Source organism: Ascaphus truei, chromosome 13, assembly GCF_040206685.1.
Source record: "Ascaphus truei isolate aAscTru1 chromosome 13, aAscTru1.hap1, whole genome shotgun sequence".
Classification (NCBI taxonomy): Eukaryota; Metazoa; Chordata; class Amphibia; order Anura; family Ascaphidae; genus Ascaphus; species Ascaphus truei.
In genome coordinates this window covers 47,901,161-47,925,999 of record NC_134495.1, presented here as the reverse complement: position 1 = coordinate 47,925,999, position 24,839 = coordinate 47,901,161, and the positions used below count along the sequence as shown (strand labels likewise).

Sequence of the window (24,839 nt, the reverse complement as noted above, 5' to 3'; positions counted from 1 at the left end):
CCTTATGAGCCCTGATGTAACACAGCGCTGCGCATCTGGCCCTTACAATTTAGCAAACGTTCCAACTAGAATAACAGTATGAGAAAGCGCTCACTGGTTGGAACATTGGCAAACTGAGTTTGGGTAAGTATTGGGTATTTATGCACACCTAAAGATTTAACACAAAGGACATTTCTTTTTCACAACCCAAGCTACTGAACTAGTTTACTTTAAATGAATGATAAGAGGCATATCGGAAAGAAGCTTTCATGACAAACATACAGTAACATGAACTGAGTGTTTATTACCTCATTTTGAACTGTTTTGTAGAAGATGACATCATCAGGGCATTCCTGGGCATGGATAGTTGCTTGAAGATTTCGGATAAGGTATTTCTTGTACATGCTCCATGGTAGGCAGGATAGATGCATGAGAGATCCTTGAAGACCAGCCCCGGCTGTTACCCTGCAGTGGATGGGATGGGATCAGTGGTCCATATGTAGGTACCATTCTTGTCTTTGTTGTTGTATTTGAGAGGCCAAAGACTCCATGGGTGATAGATCTGCTCTGTCTCTGACCTCCACCTGTTACTGTAGATCTGGGTGTCTTCCTTCTCTGTGGGAGGGAAGGACACAATGGAATGTTACATTTCCCTCTCCTTGTGTTACTGTGTTACCAGCAGAGACTGAGAAAGTTAATACAGTAAAGAAATTCAGCAACATGAGATAGCCACATTGATATGTAGATGTGGAACAATGACAGGGAACAAATGGGGTCTTTGGCTTCACAGCTGGTAGGAAGATGGGCAAACTGGAGGGAAAGGACGCAAATGGTCAATATCTATTAGCAATATACAGTAAATTTCTGTTTCTGGTCAGGGTCACACTAGAGTCACCAGGAAGTGTAAGATTGATTGCAGGTCATGATACCTTCTAATGAACCTGTGCTACAGAATGTGTTGGTACCTTATACATATAGTATAATAATACTGAACATAGCAATGCTATCCCATAAGACATCTGTGGCCCAATCACACCAATCTTTTGGTGCCGGGAGGTGGCGTTTGGAATATGAAGGTTAGAATCTGGGCCATGAGGTGGCCTCCAGGCTCCCTGATCATTTTCAATGAACCTGCCTGATAAACCTTTGCTGTGTGACACTTTGTAACAGAGGCCTAACCTAGACTTGTACATCTTTGCCCATTAAGACCTTGTTTCGCTAACACATTCTCATATCCCTGTAGTACCTGCTGGCCATGGTGCTGGCTTATTTCCAGCGTGCAGGCCTGAGGATTGAAGAATATACCAGGAGGAACTTCTTTGTTGCCCTGTAAGTAAATTTTAACTCATATCTATAATGAGACCTGATAAAGGACAAGGTGAAAGGCCATTTCTTAACCCATTTTTGTTGCCTGAAGCAACATGTCGAGTATACACATTTCCCTGCACAAATACACACACACACACATACACATTTCCCTGCACAAATATACACACACAGAGAAACATATTGCTCTGCACAAATATACACACACATTCCAAAGCAGATATACAAACATACACATTTCTCTGCACAAATACACACAACACACACACACACACACTGCTCTGCACAGATATACACACACATTGCACTGCACACACACACACATTGCACTGCACACACACACACACACACACACACACACACACACACACACACACACACACACACACACGCATTGCCCTGCATACACACACACGCATTGCCCTGCACACACACACTGCACTGCACATACACACACACACACACACATTGCCCTGTACACTCACACACTGCCCTGTACACACACACACACATTGCTTTGCACAGATATACACATTCCATGAGTTTGCTGTGCAAATATTTTCATTATTAATTTTGAGCCGCCAAAAACAGACAATACAGATATAACAAGACTAACTCATGCGACCGCGGTGATTACGGCACCGGAGGACTAACGCTGTGGGCTGGTGCAATACGGAAGCATGGCCCCCCACAGCGAGATTGGGACAGACACTGTCTCCAGAGCTGCAGACGTTTGGGTCTCTGACCGTGGTGCTGGAGACAGTAAGTCTGGCTACATCTGTAGACACACAGACATTCAGAAAGACTTTGCCTTACAGTGCATTGTATGCACATCTGGCAGTGACAGACTTATGGTGTAACTTTCATTTTAACCCCTTTGTGACCAGGCCACACTCATAGCAACTTATTCTCCTTGGCCCCTGTATTAATGTCCTTTCTGTTCTTTCTTCCTCCTCTCACTGATAACTCTTCTTTTTGATCACTTTGTTACTACATGGAAGAAAGGACCAGCACGGCTACCCACCATTCTTTTATAATTCTTTATAACGCCACTTTATTACCAGTTACACATCTGTATGAGTTCGTAGTTGACAAATCTCAGAGGATCAGATTGTATTATGCATCTTCATGTGCGTTAACATATACATTGAAAACAATTGCCCACCCTTTATTTCAGTCATTCACTCTAAGTACCATCAGCAGATGATTCCTGTTGTACATTAACATGCATTCTAAGCTCTACCAGCACAGACAGCCGTTCTCTGTTTCTTACATATTGTTTCCCTTGTTGCTTCAGGTTTCTTGCTAACGATATGGAAGAAGATGAGCACTTCAAGGAGCAGATCTACCTCTGGGCTCTGGGACGTACATGGTATCGGCAATGCTGGGACTTCAAGAGGACAAGGGACGTGTTGTGGGCGAGGATGGGATTTAAAGCCCTTGTGACCCAGTCCACATGCGAGCAGGTTTGTAAGGAAGAGGGATGAGGGACATCCGTTGGACCTGGGTGAGGTACCAGATACAAAGAGATTTGTAAAGAGGAGAGATGGATTCGGAAAGGATGAGGAACTTCTGAGACAATATTGGGTTACAAAGTCTTGTATGCAGGTCCAGATGCAAAGAGGTTTATATACAGAAGGGCTGGGTTAACAAAGAATGATGGACACCCTGTGGACCAGAATGAGGTTCTATGTTCTTGCAAACTGGTCCAGACGCAAATGAGTGTGTACAGAGGAAAGATGCATCTAGAGGCTGTGACCTACATTCTCTGGACTAGGATGACATTTCAAACACATTACAGTACATTTGGTTCATTTGGCTAAATTTGTAAAGAGAAGAGGGAAGGGATTCTTGGCTGGTTTTGGGGAGGTTGTGGAGAACCTGGAGAACATACAGTATAGTATATACATCCTTACATATGTAAGCGTCACTAGCAACCACATACATGTTCCTCTAAAGAGACAAATTGTTCTTCCTTGTCCCCTAGAAACAAAGTGGCATTTTATAATAACACTTTGTCTGTCTATGCCGTTGAAGCCTGAATTTGAGTGTAAGTTCCTAGTAGGAATATGGGAGCTGTGCGTGTCCATGAAATTCATCAGTGATCAGCGTTACCATCATACTGCCAGAGACCGGCAAGTTCCTGAAAAGTGACGATTTGAAAGTTCAATGCCACTGTTGCAAATTTCTTTCTAGATAATGGCAGACAATCCATCCCACTGGGCATGGAGACGAGAGAGGAAGGACCACCATGGCTGGGCCATCAGGTTTTATCTGCGGAGACCAGAGGAGTTCTGTCTCCGAGGCCCGGGTAACACCCCTCCACAATGCCCCTTCTGCAACATCTTCGAGGAAAATGCCAGATCATCGCGACAATGCCAACCGGCCCGGTGGGAAGTCATCGGGAATATTGTCGTTCCTGCTGGTGCAGCTCTAGCCCTGCACCAGCACCGAGGACAGTAATGTAAATATATATTGTACAGATGTTATTAATTATTCCAAAACACTGAAATATAATGATTAGTAAGATTATCTAAAATTAAACTACAATAAGCTTGTGGACATCTACAGTACTCCTAAAATGTCATCTGATCTGGCCCCTTTGGAGAACTAGTTGAAGAGTTCTACTCTACAGGAACTTTCTTTAAACAAAATAAATATTTATTGAAATAAGATTAACGTTCAGTGCTCTTTGGAACCTTTACCAAGCACCAAAACTGTGTTTACCCAACTGGAAGTAACTGGTGTACTAATAGACAAGACAATATTAGTTGAGACTGTGTGACAAGATGCTAGTAGAATATCTGCCCCTGTGTCTCTTTCTGCCCCTCTGCTTTTTTTCTCTTTCTGCTCCTGTTCTCTTCCCTTTGTCTGTCTGTCTCTCTGCCCCTTTGTACCACTCTCCCTTCCCCTACTGATGCTGACACACAATGCCAATAAAAGAAGGAAGGGTGGCTTTCTAAAAGGGAAATGCTGTAAGATCCATATCCCCGTGGGAATCGAAAACAAGGTTTAGTTTTGGGCACAGAGATCCAAGTCCGTAGGGGAATCTGGACCTCTAGATATATTTGTAGATAATAATTAGATCCCCTATTTGACATCTTATTTAAAAAGAACAATAAAGTAGTAATCAGATCCCTTCTTCTAGTAGTTGTGCTAGTCCTGGAGACGTTTGGAGTTGTCAGAGGTTGTGATACCTTTTAAAGGCCCAACGAGAGAGATCTGATTTTGACTTCTTCTGTGTTGCAGGAAAACCAGCTCCGTCTCTCCCCCTCTTCCCTTCCACATCCCTCACTCCTGAGCATCGTGCCGGAAGTACTGCAGGAAGTAGAGCCTCTCTGAGTGCAAGGTAAATACTAGGAAGATCTCAATATCAGGGATAGAACAACATGGCAGATAATGTCATTGTCCTCCACGGGGAGCCATTTAACATCTCCCTGAGATAGGAAACAACAACCACAGAGTCTCTCCGATACAGTGAGAATCTGTAACACTATTGTTCAGATGTCAAGAGATGCTGGGATGATTTGGGATACATTTTGGGACGCAAGACAAACTCCCACAATAACCAGTGTTGTTTCTCCCTATGACTCAGATCCTGTTATCCCAGGACAGGGCAGCCAGTACTGCAGGAAGCCTTATGTCATCCTGTAGAAGGTAAGTCTGCAATGTGATTGCAGGGGGAGGGAGTCTTTGTTAGAATTAGACTGTACGCTCTTTGGGTTAGAGTTCTTCTGCAGGCCCTGGGGATCATAGTCTAGAAGTAGATTGCATACTCGCTTTATTAAAGTATTATAGATTTTTCCTGTCCTTCAGTAGTCTTTGAGTAGATTGTAAGATTTTGGAGAACTAGTTGAAGGGTCCTACTCTACAGGAATTTTCTTTTAACAACATAAATATTTATTGAAACAAGATGGACATTCAGTGCTCTTTGGAACTTTTACCAAGCACTGAAACTGTGTTTACCCAACTGGAAGTGACTGGTGTACTCATAGAGAAGGCAATATTAGTTTAAGACCGTGTGAATGGGCAGAGTAAGATGATGGTATAATATCTGCCCGTATCTCTCTCTGCCCCCTTTGCATTTTGTCTCTCTCTGCTACCGTTCTCTTCTCTGTGCCTGTCTGTCTCTAAGCCCCTTTGTACCACTCTCCCTTCCCCTACTGATGCTGACAAAGAAGGGAGGGGCGGTCTTCTAGGAAGGTAAATGCTGTAGGATCTGAGCCCGGGTGGTAATCGAAAACTAGGTTTGTTTTGGGCACAGAGATCCAAGTCCGGAGGGGAATCAGACTTCTAGATATATTTGTAGATAATAATCAGATCCCCTCTTTGACATGTCTTATCTAAAAAGAACAATCAAGTAATAATCAGGTCCCTTCTAGTAGTTGTGTTACTCCCGGAGAAGTGTCGATTTGTCAGAAGTTGTGATACCTTTTAAAGTCCCAACAAGAGAGATCTGATTTTGACTTCTTCTGTGTTGCAGGAAAACCAGCTCCGTCTCTCCCCCTCTTCCCTACCACATCCCTCACTGCTGAGCATCGTGCCGGAAGTACTGCAGGAAGTAGAGCCTCTCTGAGTGCAAGGTAAATACTAGGAAGATCTCAATATCAGGGATAGAACAACATGGCAGATTATGTCATTGCCCTCCCTGGGGAGCCATTTAACAGCAAGCAGACAAACTGGGGATCCCCGAGACAGAAAACAACAACCACTGAGTCTCCCTGATACAGGTTCTCACTGTAACACTATTGTTTAGAAGTCAATAGATATGGAGATGATTTGGGATATATTTTGGGACGTGCATGTCATTGGCTGCTCTCCTATATTATGTGTTTAGCTCATTGATTCTAGGTGGATTGCACCTTTAATGCAGAGACAAACTCCCACAATAACCAGTGTTGTTTCTCCCTATGATTCAGATCCTGATCCTTGTTATCCCAGGACAGGGCAGCCAGTACTGCAGGAAGCCTCATGTCACCATGTAGAAGGTAAGTCTGCAATGTGACTGCAGGGGGAGGGAGTCATTGCTAGAAGTAGATTGCCTGCTCATTGGGTTAGATTCTTCTGCAGGCCCCGGGGATCATAGTCTAGAAGTATTATAGATTTTTCTGAGATAAGAAATTAATCCTGAAGGGGTGCTTGTAATGTCCTGTAACTGGTAAAAGCATATGCATATCACCAAAGCTAATAGGTTTTAACCCGAGTTATAGGCCCCGGTATGGGGCATCGGGTGCCGGTATCCCAGTGTTTACATGTCACACGTCACGCGACGTGGACACAATAAAAATGGCGGCGACAATGGCAGCCGAAGCCCCATACCGGGTCCTGTAATTCGGGAAGCATGGGGTCCCTGAGGCTGAAATCAATGCAGTTCAGCTCAGGAGACCCCCTGCTCCTGCATACTATTAATAGAAATACATTAAAGCAGCTTCATTACCTTAGTGACTATTCGCTAAAGCAATGAAGGGGTTAAGGCATAATAGCATGTTTATTGGGGACAATTGCCCCCAATAAACATTGCAATACACAACACACACACCCGCACACTATTAATAAAAATGACATTAATGCAGCTTCATTAACATAGCGGATAGCCGCTTCGGTAATGAATTATTGTTTATTGATATGTGTGTTTTGACTCTAGTGTAGATGTGCCAGGGGTCTCCGGAGCAGAACCGCATTGGTTTTAGGTCAGGGGACCCCCTGCTTCCCGAGGTATAGGCCCTGTTATGATGTGTGTATCTCTCTGCTTTGTTTACATCCCATATCACGTGTCCCAAGACGACATAATATGGGGTAGGTGTATACCTTACACTATGTTGATGTCTGGCTTTGTATGAACTGAATATAAATCTATATCTACTAGTAGCCAGCAGAGGGTAGCCTATGCATATTCAGACACTGACAGCTGTATTCGGGGGGATCTGTGCGATGCGAATCCTATACTGAGGCATATCCATGTGTGATGAAGTGTATACATACATTGTGTGGCAATTGGTACCACACAAATTCAATAATATTACTGTGGATTAACCTGAAACTATTATTGTATATATGTATGGTATTTGGACTATAGTATGCACAGACGATAACACTGTATACACCCCTGTACAGATTCCGTTCTGGCTAGTGTTGTATATTATATACACTCCCTTGATTAGCCAGATAGTCACCTCCCCACCCGAGATTTTAGACCTCCCCATTACTTGAATTTTTTCACTATATATAATTTTCACTTTGTTTCTGAGATACCTATTTTTATTCATGTAATTAACATATAGTTTTACTGTTTTGAGGGATTTCAGGATTAGGAGTCTCACATTTAGTTTGTAGTTTTCCGTTATGAAGGCCCATTGAGGGAATATTTGGATCTCTAGACCGATACAGAACCGCTACTGAAATATTCATGAGTGCAGTTAATTACGGGCCTTTTAGACCCCCTGCTGGGGATCTACCTTGTTAATGCTTACGTCTCTTTCCCCTATACGCACCTTTATGTAATACTTTGCATAAATATTTAGGTTGAGCGGTAGATCACACGGTATACAGTAACTGTTTCTGGTCTTTTCTCAGGCCTGAGATGATGGGATTCCCTATTCCTGGTTCCATTGAGCTGCAATGCTCTCTACGCTCTGCCTGAGATACCAGGACTCTCGGGGAGTCCATATGTCTAATATCCAATGTCTAATGGCCTATGTCCTTTATCCTCAAGATTTATATGTAATTCTAATTTTGTGTGACGTTTAATAATTTGTTATATTTTTGTGGCATCTGTATTGTAGGTAGTAATAAAAGGGGTTTTAAAATCGACATTCCTAGCCTTCACTTTTGTTATTAATAGGTCACTGCGAGGTAGTGAATTTGTTTTATCCACAGCTGATTCTATTAATTCGGGTGTGTAGCCTCTGTCTAAGAAGCTTCCTTTTAATATGTGTGCTTGGTCTCTGAACACACTAGCATCCGTGCAGTTCCTTTTCACTCTCCGGAATTGGCCATACGGTATGTTATGAAGCCACTTCGGATGGTGGCAGCTTGATGTCATTAAAAAGTTATTAGCATCCATTGGTTTAAAAAACGTTTTGGTTTTAATTTCTGAGTTATCTATGTAAATTGTTAGATCCAAGAAATTAATTTCTCCCCCTTTATATAAGATTTTATTGAGGAATTAGAATTACACTCTTTTAGGTTACACAACCAAGCAATTATTGTCACTTCATAGGACATTTTTATTGTCATTTAGGATATCAACAATCCCTCATAAACACACCATGGGCTCATATTCACATTGCATTCATATCCACACATATCACGAAAAGGACTTTCCATGCATTGACATGTGGAAAATAACATCCACAACGAACGCATTAAAGACTATGGGGTACTCAGCGTCAGCCGCCAGGACACTAGCGCAAGGCGCCTGCGCGAACAATCAGAGAAAATACAAGCTGAGAATCGGGAGGGCGTCACCTGAAGACAATCACGAGTGATGCATATGGAACTCCCCACAGGATGCGCGCGCATCTACTAAGATGGCGGGGCACCATCATGCTGAGATGAGTTTTCAACGCCAGAGGAATAGAGTGATTGGTCAGAGGCTACATAAAACTGCCAGCACTCAGCCATTCAACACAAATCGAGCCTGAGGAAGCCCTGTATAGCATGAAATGCGTAGGTGATTGGTCAGAGGCTACATAAAACGGCCAGCACTCAGCCATTCAACACAAATCGAGCCTGAGGAAGCCCTGTATAGGGTGAAATGCGTTGCTCTGCATCCAAGACAGTCCGCAGCCATCACAGAGGAGACAGAGGTGACGTGGTATCTCCCAATCCGGACGCGGAGACCAGAGATTCTTTACCACTTACCACTTAATGACTCCCCTTGCTGTTTGCTTTTCCTATAGAAGCAATCAGTTGCTTCTTTGTTTTTAGCTTTTACTCTCCTTTGTATTTTATTGTATTTTCCATTAAAGTATACACCTTCCCTAGACCTCAGTGTCCCATAGTCTGTATATACCCCAACACCAGCACACAGGAGGTTTCCACCGCAGGAACCAGAAGCCCAAAAGAAACCTTTACAAGTGTGTACTCACACTGGCCCGTGTGAGTATTTGGTTTTATTTATCCTTCCGAATCCATTCCTTCCCCTAAATTACCAGGTGACCCTTAGATATGCTTCCTGTCTCCATCTGCAATCCCTGTTCAGAGGGATAACAAGACACCGCTATAGGAGAACACTCACATTAGGCCGTGTGAGTGAGACATTACTAGTATCAACAGCATTAACATGCGATAATTTATTATCTCACAGTCTCCCCCTGTATTGCAGTTAGTATTTACATATACACATCGAACTGCTTTTTCATTTCTATGAGAGAAAAACTATCATGAAGGAGCCACGTATCCAACGAAGAACACCTAAAAGACAGCGAGGAACGAAGACAAGAAGAAGGATCTGCATTCTAAAGGAAGACCCAGCAGTCAAAGAAACTATGATGTGATAGAACTCACACAAGGCCGTGTGAGTTATTCTTTCACTTATACACTTTATTTCATGTACGCTTACCACCCCAGAAGTTTACTTCATAGACTGAAGGCTCAATAGAGGTGTTTTACACCACATTTGATCTTCAGCGGAAGGAAATATACATTGCATAGACTGCCATTTCTTTGTCTTTGCCAACGGTCTCTCCTGCCTCCTCGCTTTTTATCTATTTACTCCCTCTTGTAGGGCGAGACGAGAGACGTGCAGCTGTTGGCCTTGGGAGGGGAGGGGGGGAGATGGGTCTGCCATGTACCTTATCTTTTCTTTTTCTGCTTAGACTGCTAGAATTGTGAAATTACGCATTCGCGCCTCCTTGCTTAGGGTATAAGAGACTGTTTAGGGCTAAGACCTCCGTGCGCATTATGTTCAGACTCGGGTGTGATTATTATGCTACACACTATGAAATAAAAGTCTTCTGGCAGATGGTTACCCTAAAGTCTTGAGAGTGGGGTTTTATTCCACAAAAGGAAAGAGAGACCATTAGAGATGGTCAAAGCATTTGCCATGAATGTGGCGTTTCTTCGCAGGCGTGAATATTCATGGCCTGGTTTAAATAAAGGATATTTGCATGGTATATATGCTAATATTATATGCCAGGTATATTTAAATACCTCAGGTTTTCCCCTTTTTGTGCACAGGTGTCCCTCAACTTGCAGTTTGAAGGCGGGTTTCGGGATATATAAAGCACTTGGGACACATGTTGTGGCCGGTGGAGTTACATACATTTGTTTTAATAACCCCTTCGCATTGGAATATTCGTCGGTGAATCGAATTTTGTCAAACTCCACAAATGATTCACAGTTTCAATTTTGACACATTTGCCCATGGCAAAATGCCAGAAGGAAAGAGGAACGCCGAGTTAGGGTAGATTATAAATGAGTAATTACAAAGGGAGAGAGGGAAAACAACCCCAAAGAAGTTGCACTCTTAATTTATCTTATTTCTTTCACTGCATCAACAATTGTGTGTCTGTACACCTCATTAGCATAAATATACACTTAAATAAATAACCTAAATTAAGTGTTCAACTTCTCTTTGGGATTATTTTTTCTTTCCTTTTGTAATTATGAACCAATGAACCTTATCAGTTGCACCACCTATAATGGCTCGCTTGTTTTCTCTTTTGGAGCTTTTACAGATACCCAAGCCCCTTTAGATGTCTCTAGATTATAAAATGACAAAAATAAACAGACAAAATGAGTACAGGATTGATACTTAAGTATTAATTGGGGTGAATCACAAAGGCCGTCCATAGAGCAGGTTGTGGCTGTTGTAATTACCCGGGTGTGGCAGTCATTCTACCTACCCTACCTGTGAGTACTGCTCTTCATTTAGCCCCGCACGTCTGTGACCATCGGTTATTATCACCCCGGGGCTGAGATACAAAAATGAGCAATGTAACAAGAGAAATGCAATGTAACACAGGATGAGCACAATGTAACACAAGAGAAGTACAATGCCGTGACAAGTGAAACACAATGTAACACACAACAAACACAACGGAATTGAAGGGAACCCAGTGGTGTGCAAAGGAGACATCGCAATGCCAAAGATACAGTAGAAAAGAGACATTGGAGCCATTGGTGGAAGTATTAATAAAGAGTAGGGGTGTGGTGCTTGACTGCAGGAGACTACATTACAAGTCAGTTAAAAACGGTCACCACGTTAAATACTCACCAGACTGCATTCACTCTAACCGGCTTGGGAGCCATTTCTGAAGGAAGAAGCAAAGCACATGTAATCCTATAGTACAGTATTAAAGTAGAGTCTGGAGAATGTCACTATACAGTACATACAAAGATTGGCATGTAGAGTTCTGTCCTGGACAACGCTGAGCTCACAAACTACATTGTCAGCTGTTTTGGTAAGGGAATCATTTAGCTAGCGTTGTTTTACCCTTCTAGCAGTACCTATCAAGAAAACAGTAAGGTCATGGCTGTTATGGAATTGGGTACATGGGAGAAATGATAGAGGTCCTACATACCCAGAGCGGCACACCTAGTCAGCTGATCGACTGCAGATTTGGATATGCAGTAAGTCAGAACTCCAGGGAACTGAAACACAAAAGGCTATAAGGAATTCTGCGGCCAGAAGAGAACATAGCTCTATCAGACTCATTATTGAGCGGAGTGGAACAAATGTAAGCACCTTTTGTATGAGGTTGTGATCCAAGCAAAATTGACCTTCTTTCGGTTGCAAGAAAGGCTGCAGTGCAGTCAGGGTTTGCATTGTGCATTACAATTTAATTTAACTGGGTGGCTGGCTGTTGTTAACCCCTTGTGCACATGGGGTTACATGACACAATGGGGAGTGGGGATAATTTGCCCTTTTTCTAATTCCTGTAATTTAAATAAAGTCAGGATTTATTTATGTAGGTAATGGTGAGCTGCAAGAAGAATGGGAAGAGGTGTGATCAGCTCCCGATAGACAAATAACCCTTCTAGGAAGAATAATATATGGCCAGCAGAGGGTGAAGTTGTTTCCAAACTCACAATTAGGGCCCTGTTCAGGTAGCTTTGAAAAGTGGTCAGATGGCAATGGTATTCACCTTTAAAGAGCCATACAAGCTAGAGAGGACTTGCAGTTAAATATAAATATATAACATACCGCACTTGAACCTAATGGCGCTAAATATGGACACTTTGTAAATTCCCTATGGATAATAGTACACTAAGTGTTAATCCTAAAGTGCCATGAGGTGCAGTGATTCACAGGGGGGAGCACTAAATCTTTGGACACTGTGTAGCAATGCTTGTGTGTTACACATGACATTGGTGCCTGCACAAATAAGTTAGTTGCAATCCCCAACAGGAGAAAAACCCCAGCAGTTGTAAACAGAATCTGGGAATTAGCGTTGGTATACAGCAGGTGTTGGTGTCTGTATACCAACGCTAATTCCCAGATTCTGTTTACAACTGCTGGGGTTTTTCTCCTGTTGGGGATTGCAACTAACTTATTTGTGCAGGCACCAATGTCATGTGTAACACACAAGCATTGCTACACAGTGTCCAAAGATTTAGTGCTCCCCCCTGTGAATCACTGCACCTCATGGCACTTTAGGATTAACACTTAGTGTACTATTATCCATAGGGAATTTACAAAGTGTCCATATTTAGAGCCATTAGGTTCAAGTGCGGTATGTTATATATTTATATTTAACTGCAAGTCCTGTCTAGCTTGTATGGCTCTTTAAAGGTGAATACCATTGCCATCTGACCACTAAGAAAGATCCATACCTAGGATCTCTCAAGTACATTGTTTAGGTTTAAATTTTTTTTTCTATGTTTACCTCAATAGATATTAATAAAAAAATGTATTATTTTCATATTAGTAGAGTTGAGTGCATCACTTAGGGTTCTTGTCTCTCCCCCTCCCATACATATGTATTAACCCTGATAGCACCTCTCTAGCAAGTAATTTTGGTCTGAGGTGAGCAGGATCTCCCCCTCCCCCCCTTCCCCTCTTATTATTTGCAGCTTTGAAAAGTGACTTAACGCTTAAGTGCACTTTCCAAGCGATTTTGCATGCGTAGCGATTCAGAAAGCTGTGATAACATGGCAACATCGCTTGTAAACGGCTTTATTTTATGAGCATTATGACTCTTGCTCTGACAAGCCGCATGGTAGTGCCAAAAATGCCGAAACTAGCAAGCCTGCCAACCCAGAGAGAAAGAGTTACTAACCGATCTCTGTCCGGTTACACTGGGAACGTTGACAATGCTTCCTTGTGTCTGGATGAGGTGGGGCACGGCCAGATGAGTGAGGTAAAATAGTGACCTGGAAAAAGTCAACCAACATGAGAGAGGAAACTGTTCCAACCCAGTGACACAAACTCTGCATTACAGCTTAAAAATTGCAATTAGGTCCAGTGCTGAACATTCAAAGAAAGAGGTTAAAGTAATCACTGGTGCTAATGGACCCCTAGAGTGGACACTACGGAGTACTGAGACTGTGAATCATTCAGGAGCAGTAGAGGAGTAACGCACATTGTCACAGAGCAGTGGTGCCCATGTCCAGACCCCAAGAGCCACCAGCGGTCCCGATTGTAAGGATTTCCCTGCTGAGCACAGGTGATTCAGTAAAAATTATGTGGTCTAGAGTTGGGAACCCCTGTTAGAGTAAAGGTCTGCATCAAAAAAAGGATCTTAATCTTACAAATTGCATTAATAGCAGATAAGCAAAACTTTATAACAAAGGGGCAGCTGCGGTGTACTTTGGTCCTAATATTATAAAGGGGAATCACATAGCGGGCTGTGTATCAGCCTCCATGACTGTCCATGCGGTCTTTATATGATGTGCTTTGGGTATCTCACTATCATTTGTTTGTGTATTAAAATAATCCAGTAGGACAAAGCTGGTGAAAACCTTGACCAACACAGAAACTTGTGTAAAGAGCGTCATAAAGAAGTTGGAGTACAGTGAATAGATTTCCAATCACGCAAAATTATGTTTTATATTTTGCGTGTCACCTATGGGAGGCGAAACATGAAACGTACTGAATGATACTTACCTTTACCATTTTAATAATACTACCTAATTGCTCAAGATAACATACAACAGTATCTCCATATCACACTAACTGGTGTGATCTTTATACAGTGACTATTGGCTGTTCCGTCTACACCTCTTTTTACATTCAGAAGTATGCTAAATTAGAGCATTATTCTGCTGCACCTGTAAGTTTTACCACCAGAGTGTGTATTTGCACCTCTGAGATCCTGTTTCTAAATGAATGCCTCTATGTTTTAAGTGCAGTATTGGAGTCCTGATGGCTCTGAATGGAAGGTCACAAATGCCTTTCTTTCTAACAAATGTAGCACTTTTTGGGTTTTCAATCATTTCCTGTCCTAGCTTTGCCGATGTGTCTTCTCAACACTGGGAGTCTCACCTGACATTGATATTCATCACTCAGTCAAAGTCCTGCAGAGAAGTGTTTTCCACTGTGCCCATGGCCAAGATTCCACCACTGTTCACCAACACGTCCAGCTGTCCAAAATGTGCCACGGTTTGCTCAACCATTCTTTGTACCACAACTTCATCTGTCAGGTCACCCGGCACCAGGAGAGGCTGTGGGAGAGACAAGAGAAAGAGTCTACATAAGAGTAGAGAGAACCATCATGGACTGAGGGGCAGGACCATACACTGAAAACTGATGGCAAATAGGCTCATAGATATGACCCATCCAGGCTACACATTTCCCTGACTTTTCCATTTCCAGGATACGTCTGTGTCTATCCCAAGAACTTTTGAATTCCTTTCCTGTACTAGCTGCAACCATTTCTGCTGGGAGGATGCTCGATACATTGTCTTGCACCCTCCTGCTTCAGTGGATGACCTCTAACTCTATCATTCCTCTTCATTTTAATTTTTTTTTATTAAGACCTTTGAAGTATTTTAAAGTCTCTATCATATGTCCCATTCCTTCCTTTGAGGCAGTGTGTAGACCAGGGGTGCGCAAACTTTTCTTGCTGTGCCACACCTGCCTGCTCTCCTCCGTTGTCGCGCCCCCTCCTTACCTCCGTGCGGCGTTAAATGACACAGCGGGGTCGTGTGACGTGACGTGGCCAGCTGGGTCATTTGACGTCACGTTACCATAGGAATGGTAAGTAGAGATTGCACGTGGTCTCCTGGCATTTAATTTAAATGCGTTGGGGAACAGCACACGACCTCTACAACCGCAAACGCCCCCCCCCCACCTGGTGTAGAACCACATGGACTTGAGAAGAGCAAGACCAAGTCTATAGACTAGGTACAGTATGTCAACAGAGACGTCCACTGGTTGAAGGGGACAGATGATGCCAATAGAACCAACAAAAACTAGAGGTGCAAGCAGGCAAAGCCTGGGAAAGAGAGATGCTAATGGAGTGATGGAGAGCAGCAGGGCTGCCACTCTTACCTTCTGGTCACAGAACTTCTCACAGCCCTGAGCTGTCTCTCCCAGCTTGTCTTCATTCCTCCCGTTTAGTGCCAACCGGGCTCCCAGTCGGGCAAATAACAGCGCAGTGCCAGCACCGATCCCCGAGCTTGCACCTGTCACCAGACATACCTTACCCCGCAGGGATACAATCTGAAAGGGGGTGAAAGGAGTGTGTGATGAGAGCGCTGGAGGAGACAATGACTGTTCCTCTGTCTCTCTGTATCTTTGCATTTGTTTTACTCTGTCTGTGTCTGTTTCCAGGTCTGACAATGTGTTCCCTTTGTTTGCCTCTGTTCTGTCAATTCTTTGTTTTTATCTATCAGACTGAATCTTTCCACCTCCTCAGGGAGAGACAGACTGGGCCTAAGCGTTTGGAGATATTTTCAGTGGTGAGCATTGTAGCGATTTTTGAGTGTGTCGTCTCTTGTTCATATATGTTCCTTTTAAAAAAAAAAAAATTACATAAACACATTTAAAGTACCCTAATGGTCCGAATATAGTGCGGCCTCGCACATAATACATAGTTACATAGTTACATAGTTACATAGTAGATGAGGTTGAAAAAAGACATACGTCCATCAAGTTCAACCTATGCTAAATTTAGACAACAGATACTTTATCCTATATCTATACTTACTGATTGATCCAGAGGAAGGCAAACAAAAAACCCCATTTAAGGGGAAAAATTAATTTCTTCCTGACTCCAAGAATTGGCAATCGGATTAATCCCTGGATCAACATCCTTCCCATGTATACTTATTTGGTATATCCCTATATACCTTTCCCATCTAAAAAGATGTCCAACCTTTTTTTTGAACAAATCTATTGTATCTGCCATCACAGTCTCCATGGGTAATGAATTCCACATTTTAACTGCCCTTACTGTAAAGAACCCTTTCCTTTGTTGCTGGTGAAATTTCCTTTCCTCCAACCTTAAGGGATGGCCCCGAGTCCTTTGTACTGCCCGTGGGATGAATAGTTCTTTTGAAAGCTCCTTGTATTGTCCCTGAATATATTTTTATATAATTATCATATCCCCTCTTAGACGCCTCTTTTCTAATGTAAATAAATCTAATTTAGCTAGCCTCTCCTCATAAGTTAGAATGTCCATCCCCTTTATTAATTTGGTGGCTCTTCTCTGCACTCTCTCTAGTTCCATAATGTCTTTTCTTAGGATTGGTGCCCAAAATTGTACTCCATATTCAAGGTGTGGTTACTAATGCTTTGTAAAGGGGCATAATTATGTTTACTTCCCTTCCATCCATTGCCCGTTTGATGCAAGATAAGATCTTGTTTGCCTTTGCAGCTATTGCATGACATTGGGCACTATTGCTAAGCCTGCTGTCTACAAGCACTCCTAAATCCTTCTCCATTACAACCCTAACGTTTTGAAGGTTTTCTACATAAAAAATAAAAGGCGTTAGGCGGCGCATATAATACAAGTACAGTTTTCGTAAGGACATTTATAGGGAAAAAAAACCATAGCACTATTGTAGCCTAGCTGGTCTAGACTGCCTCTGCCTCCTATTGTATTGTATTGTATATCTTTATTTATATAGCGCCATAAATGTACTTAGCGCTTCACAATAGTAATACATATCATATAAATAACAAATAATATAAATAACACATCATGGGAATAAGTGCTTCAGACATAAAAGTAACATTAAGGAAGAGGAGTCCCTGCTCCGAGGAGCTTACAATCTAATTGGTAGGTAGGGAGAACGTACAGAGACAGTAGGAGGGAATTCTAGTAAGTGCGTCTGCAGGGGGCCAAGCTTTATGTATCATGTGTCCATGATTATCCAGTGCTATTCATATGCTTCTTTAAGCAGATGTGTCTTAAGGTGGGTCTTAAAGGTGGATAGAGAGGGTGTTAGTCGGGTATTGAGGGGAAGGGCATTCCAGAGGTGTGGGGCAGAAAGTGAGAAAGGTTTAAGGCGGGAGAGAGCTTTAGATACAAAGGGGGTAGAAAGAAGACATCCTTGAGAAGAATGCAAGAGTCGGGATGGTGCATAGCAAGAAATTAGGGCTGAGATGTAAGGAGGGGCAGAAGAATGTAAAGCTTTAAAAGTGAGGAGGAGAATTGAGTGTGATATACGGGTTTTGATCGGAAGCCAGGAGAGGGATTTCAGGAGGGGAGATGCGGAGACAGATTTAGGAAAGAGTAGAGTGATTCTGGCAGCAGCGTTTAGGATAGATTGTAGGGGAGACAGGTGAGAGGCAGGAAGGCCAGACAGCAGGAGGTTGCAGTAATCGAGACGTGAGAGAATGAGGGCCTGAGTCAGAGTTTTAGCAGTCGAGTAACAGAGGAAAGGGTGTATCTTTGTGATATTGTGGAGGAAAAAGTGACAGGTTTTAGAAACATTTTGAATATGAGAGGAGAATGAGAGAGAGGAATCAAGTGTAACCCCTAGGCAGCATGCTTGGGCTACTGGGTGAATGATCATATTTCCAATAGCAATGTGGAAGAAGGTAGTGGGGCCAGGTTTGGGAGGAAGTATAAGGAGCTCTGTTTTTGCCATGTTAAGTTTCAGTCGGCGGATGGCCATCCAGGATGATATTCCAGAGAGGCATTCAGAAACTTTGGTCTGTATAGCAGGTGTACGGTCAGGGGTTGAAAGGTAAATTTGTGTGTCGTCAGCATAGAGGTGATATTTAAACCCAAAAGATGTGATTAGGTCACCTAGAGAGAGTGTGTAAAGAGAAAAGAGAAGGGGTCCCAGGACAGAGCCCTGGGGTACCCCCACAGAGAGATCAATAGAGGAGGAGGAGGTGCTAGCAAAGAGACACAGAAAGTACGATGGGAGAGGTAAGAGGAGATTCAGGATAGAGCTTTATTCCGAATACCAAGAGTATGGAGAATGTGAAGGAGAAGAGGGTGGTCCACGGTGTCAAATGCTGCAGAGAGGTCAAGTAATATGAGCAGAGTGTAATGACCTCTGTCTTTGGCAGCATGGAGGTCATCAGTTATTTTAGTGAGGGCTGTTTCAGTAGAGTGAGCAGTGCAGAAACCAGATTGTAGAGGGTCTAGAAGAGAATAGGTGTTGAGAAAGTGTAGCAATCGAGAGAATACAAGACGTTCAAGGAGCTTGGAGGCAAAAGGCAGGAGGGAGACAGGTCGATATTTAGAAGGACAGGTCTGGTCAAGCTTGCTGTTTTTGAGTAATGGTATAACGGTTGCATGCTTGAAGGAGGATGGAAAGGTACCAGAGTAGAGGGAAGAGTTAAAGATCTGTGTGAGCATAGGGATTATAGAAGGAGCAAGAGGTTTTAGGAGAAGGGAGGGAATGGGATCAAGAGGGCAAGTGGTAGAGGGAGAAGAAAAGATCAGCAGTGACACATCCTCCTCTGAGATAGCGGAAAAAGAGTCAAGAAAGGCAGGAGGGGAGTTGGGAAGCAGTGTGGGATGGGAGGAGGCAACAGATGGGATGTTCTGACGTATGGATTCCACCTTTTCCTTAAAAAAGTCAGCAAAGTCCTGAGGTGAGGTGGAGGAAGAAGAGGAGGCAGCTGAGGGTGGTCTGGGTAGAGAGTCAAAGACAGAAAAGAGTCGGCGTGGGTTAGACTTGTGTGTGTTGATTAGTGATGAAAAGTAGGTTTGTTTAGCCTGAGAGAGAGCAGAGTTGAAACAGGACAGCATAAATTTGTAGTGAATGAAGTCTGCGAGCGTATGAGATTTCCTCCAGAGGCGTTCAGAGGAACGAGTGGAGGAACGCAGCATGCGTGTGTGGGAGTTTAGCCAGGGTCTGGGGTTAGAAGGGTGAGGACGGCAGAGAGAAAGCGGGGCATGAAGATCAAGAGAGGAAGATAAGGCAGAGTTGTAGTTCCTGACCAGGTTGTCAGGGTCTGAAGCAGAACTGAGTGAGGAGAGGGAGAAGCGTAAAGTGTAATCAAGAGCTGGTAGGTTAATAGAGCGCAGGTTTCTGCAAAAACGAGGGCGAGATGGAGATGGAGAGAAGCGAGAGAGAGAAAATGAGATGAGGTGATGGTCAGAGAGAGGAAAATGGGAAATGGAGAAATCGGAGAGAGAGACGTTTTTAGTGAAAACCAGGTCTAGGTAGTGTCCATCCTTGTGGGTGCTGGCTTCAGTCCACTGTTGAAGGCCAATAGAAGAGGTTAGAGAAAGAAAGCGGGAAGCCCAAGGGAGAGAGGGGTCATCAATGTGGCAGTTGAAGTCCCCAAGGAGAAGAACAGGGGAGTCAGAGGAGAGAAAGGAAGAGAGCCAGGATTCAAAGTGAGAAAGAAAGGCAGAAGGGGGATGAGTAGAGGAAGGTGGGCGATAGATGACCGCCACATGGACTGGGAGAGGAGAGAAGATCTGGACTGTGTGAACCTCAAAGGAGGGAAAAGCAAGAGAGGGAGGAATAGGCACGGTTCGGTAGCGGCAGAGAGAGGAGAGCAGGAGCCCCACGCCTCCACCCCTGCCATCAGGGCGCGGAGTGTGGGAGAAGGAAAGGCCACCATAAGAGAGGGCAGCTTCCAGAGCAGAGTCAGTCTGAGTGAGCCAGGTCTCAGTTATGGCAAATAGGAGCAGAGAGTGAGAGAGAAAGAAGTCATGCACAGAGAAGAACTTGTTAGAGAGGGAGCGAGCATTCCAAAGGGCACAGGAGAAAGGAAGAGAGGATGGAGGGTGGAAGGGGATGGGTATGAGGTTGGAGGGGTTTACACCAGAAGGAGTAGAAGTTGCATGTGGAAGGCGAGGACGAGAGCAAGTAGAAATAAGGCAGGGACCAGGATTGGGAGAGATATCCCCAGAAGCGAGGAGGAGAAGCATGGACAGAAAGAGAATGTGTGAGGATGATTTGTAGGGGCGTGTTTTAGTGAAGGGGGTATAGCTGTGTGGTCACAGAGGGCGCAGGTAAGAAAGGAGTCCATGTGAACTGAGAAGTGGGGAAGTAAAGAGAGATGGCGAAATATGAATAGAGTTTGAGACATGATGAGGCTGGTGGAAGGAAGTGCATAATTTGAAAATAAGTGAGGTTAAAGCAAATATAAAAAGTAAAGGCGGCATCACAGCAATATTTATGTGTTGAGATCTGCAGTCTGGGGTGATATCCTCCTTTCCAGCATAGTTCAAATGCAGGAATCAGAAGAATTAGATGGTGTCCACTTTTTCCACTTCTTTTTGAACTTCCTTTTTTAAACTTCCTCACTACCTTAAAGATTTCTACTTAAAAGCATTTCTGCTTAGGAGCAAAGGCTGCACGCAGCAATGGCTGTTGTGAGTTTACTTATATACTATTACACAGTCACCTGGCTGGACTAAACAACTTAATTAGCACATGTGAGGGACGTTAAAGCAAATGGTTTGAAAGACGAATTTAATTAAGACACAGCAGGGTAGGATGATTGCAGGACAGAGATAATTTGAGATATGTTTTTACCTAAATTGAACTAAATAGACAGCTGTCATTGAAGACCTGGTAGACCTGCAGGCTGTGACAGGTTAATCCTAGGGGCTTTTGAACCCCCCTGCTGACTCTGAGTGACAGAAGAGGTGGTGACTGAGTGTCTGTGTACAACCAATAGGGGTACAGATATTGAGCCCTCCCCTTCCTTAACTCAGAGGGGAAGTTCTAAATTAGAATTAGTCAAGCTCCCACCCTCCTAGGATGTGGTAGCAAGAGTCCTGCTCTCCCCCTCCCAGGGGAAAGATTTGTGAGATCTACTCTGAAGACTGGAAAGGATGTGAGTCTCTCCCTTCCGGGATGAGCGTGCCTCCAGCCCCTAAGGGGCTGGAAGAACAACTAAATTCTATCTAGGCCTCATCATTATCAGAGGTCCCGCACCATCCAGAAGTCTGGGGACCCTTTGTATGCACCTGCACCATTGGAAATACCATCTGCTGTGACTGCTTAAGAAAGCCCTAGTTTTATATATCCCTGCCTGAGGCTGCAGTAATTGGGCAATGGGTATGAGAGACTGTGCTTTAGTGGGACCTATCTCCAGGAATACTGGATACTCACTGAAGCTGGAGGCGCTGATACCCTGAACACCAGATGATGACATCAAAAGCCTGTCCTGGTCTCCTCAACATCGCAAACCAACTCAGCTCTCCTGACCCTCACAGGTATGCCAGCACCACACCATGTTAGTAACAGGATAACATCTCCTAGAGGATGGGGGAAACAGTGCTACACTATATTCGGGCTAATATGGTAAGTCACTTCATGTTCTGTAGTCCTGTTGTGTGGCTCTAAAAGACACAAATCCGCAATTATTGAGGCTCTCTCGCTAACCTTGAGATGGGGGATTAGGGAGGTTATAAGCGGTCTGCCTGTCGAGAGCAGCCTGGCACACATCTGGCACAATCCTGGCACACACCGCCCCTCTCACCTGATCACAGCCCTGCTGCTGCTCTACAACTGCTGCCATTACTCAGGAAGTTGTGTGTTGTTGTGTGTTTTTTTCAAAAGTGGAAAACATTCAAGACAGTTGCCAATCTTCCCAGGAGTGGACGTCCCAGCAAATTCACCCCAAGGTCAGACCGTGCAATGCTCAAAGAAATGGCAAAAAAAAACCAAGAGTTACATCTCAGACTCTACAGACCTCAGTTAGCATGTTAAAATTCATGACTGTACAGTTAGAAAAATGAAAAATCTCTGCAGGGAAAGAGAATCAGCGGGCACTGCAAGCAAAAAAGTGTAGAGGCGGACTGTGCTAAAAAAAATTGCCTTTATTGATACATGAGCAAAAAATAGAATATAAGAGGGGAATAAGTCCCTTGTGCGCTCTAACGCGTTTCACCCCTATGACTCTTTGACAAAGCCCCATAGGGCTGAAACGCGTTAGAGCGCACAGGGGACTTATTCCCCTCTTTTATTCTATTTTTTGCTCATGGATCAATAAAGGCAATTTTGTTTAGCACAGTCCGCCGCTACACTTTTTTGCTTGCAGTGCCCGTTGATTCTCTTTCCCTGCAGAGAGGTTTTTTCGTTTGTCCACGTTCACAGCCGGACCGAGGAATACACGGAGTAAGTGATCTCTTTATTTTGTTTAAATCCCCAGGGGAAATAGCCATTCATGCGGGGTTTACAACTACAGGGGTCCGTTGTTGGTTGAGAGACCAGCTCCGGTCAACCCTTACCCGATCGATAGGCTTATCCCTGCATTAGGGGTCAAGTCATGTTGACTTTATGTGATAGACACTTACTAATTTAACTCCCTGTTGTCCAGAGCTGAATGCATTAAGTACATGGACTGTATACTTCTGGATTTATACTCTGCAGCATACGTCAGTTTGTTTGGGGGGGGGGGCTCATCCTCCCTAATCATTAAAAAAAGACTGAATAAGTATGGTTTGTTTGGAAGGGTTGCCAGGAGAAAGCCTCTTCTCTTTAAAAAGAACATGGCAGCACAGCTTAGGTTTGCAAAGTTGTATCTGAGCAAACCACAAGTCTTTTGGAACAATGTCCTTTGGACAGACGAGACCAAAGTGGAGATGTTTGGCCATAATGCACAGCGCCATGTTTGGCGAAAACCAAACACAGCATATCAGCACCAACACCTCATACCAACTGTCAAGCATGGAGGTGGAGGGGTGATGATTTGGGCTTGTTTTGCAGCCACAGGACATGGGAACCTTGCAGTCATTGAGTCGACCATGAACTCCTCTGTATACCAAAGTATTCTAGAGTCAAATGTGAGGCCATCTGTACGACAGCTAAAGCTTGGCCGAAATTGGGTCATGTAACAGGACAATGATCCCAAGCACACCAGCAAATCTACAACAGAATGGCTGAAAAAGAAAAGAATCAAGGTGTTGCAATGGCCCAGTCAAAGTCCAGAAATCAACTCAATTGAAATGCTGTGGCTGGACCTTAAGAGAGCTGTGCATAAACAAAATGCCCACAAACCTCAAAGAACTGAAGCAACGTTGTAAAGAAGAGTGGGCCAAAATTCCTCCACAACGATGTGAGAGACTGATAAAGTCATACAGAAAAACAATTACTTCAAGTTATTGCTGCTAAAGGTGGTTCTACAAGCTATTGAATCATAAGGTGTACTTAGTTTTACACACATGGCTTCTCCATTTTGGCTTTATTTTTGTTAAATAAATCATGACACGGTGTAATATGTTGTGTTGTTGTTCATCTGAGGTTGTATTTACCTAATTTTAAGACCTGCTAAAGAACAGATGATTGTTATTATGTCCTGATATGTAAAACCATAGAATTCAAAGAGGGTGTACTTTCTTTTTCACACCACTGTATATATATATATTTTTGTTTTCGGGAATTTAACACATTAACATATTAAACAAAATGATTTCATTCAGGCGAATTGCTACCGATCTCTAACTTGTGGAAGTCAGGAAAGAATATTTTTTCCCCTTATGAGATATCATCAGGTAATGTTTCACTTGGGTTTTTTGTTAGCATTTGAAGTGTATCTGTACATAGTTACATACACTGGCGACACACTTTATTCGAGATCGGCTAGTCCCACGAATTCGGGTATACTCGGGTGTATTGAAGTTTGTGACTGTTTTCTGCCCGAGTGCATTGCGTTATTTTCCAGGCAGGGATTGAAGCATTTTATTCCCGCTGGTTGCAATACTGCACAGTATATATATATATATATATATATATATATATATATATATATATATATATATATATATATATATATATATATACTGCATTACAATTCATGAATTTATGCCATCTGGTAGACACGCGAAGCATTGCAGCCTATTAAATCCTAATCATTATCATTTAACAGATCAGCCGCCCGTCAGCCAGGCATGAACCATGGCTGGGAAGGCAAACGCAACGGGGCTTGTCAGAGGTGAGGAGCGGCGCATTCCAGGTATCTGCCAGGTACATACTGGGTATTTGCTCGAAGAAAGTGTGTCTCAGCAGTAGTAGATGAGGTTGAAAAAAGACATATGTCCATCAAGTTCAACCTATGCTAAACTAAGACAACAGATACTTTATCCTATATCTATACTTACTTATTCATCCAGAGGAAGGCAAACAAAAAACCCCAGTGACATATCATCCAATGATATCTCATAAGGGCAAACATATATTCCTTCCTGACTCCAAAAATTGGCAATCAGATTACTCCC

General features: G+C 43.3%; 1 pseudogene; it reads right to left on the bottom strand.

Moving 5' to 3' along the window:
* Positions 1 to 10,979: 10,979 nt before the first annotated feature.
* On the bottom strand, positions 10,980 to 22,141 carry LOC142464657 (3-oxoacyl-[acyl-carrier-protein] reductase FabG-like; annotated as a pseudogene).
* Between the last annotated feature and the right edge of the window lie 2,698 nt (positions 22,142 to 24,839).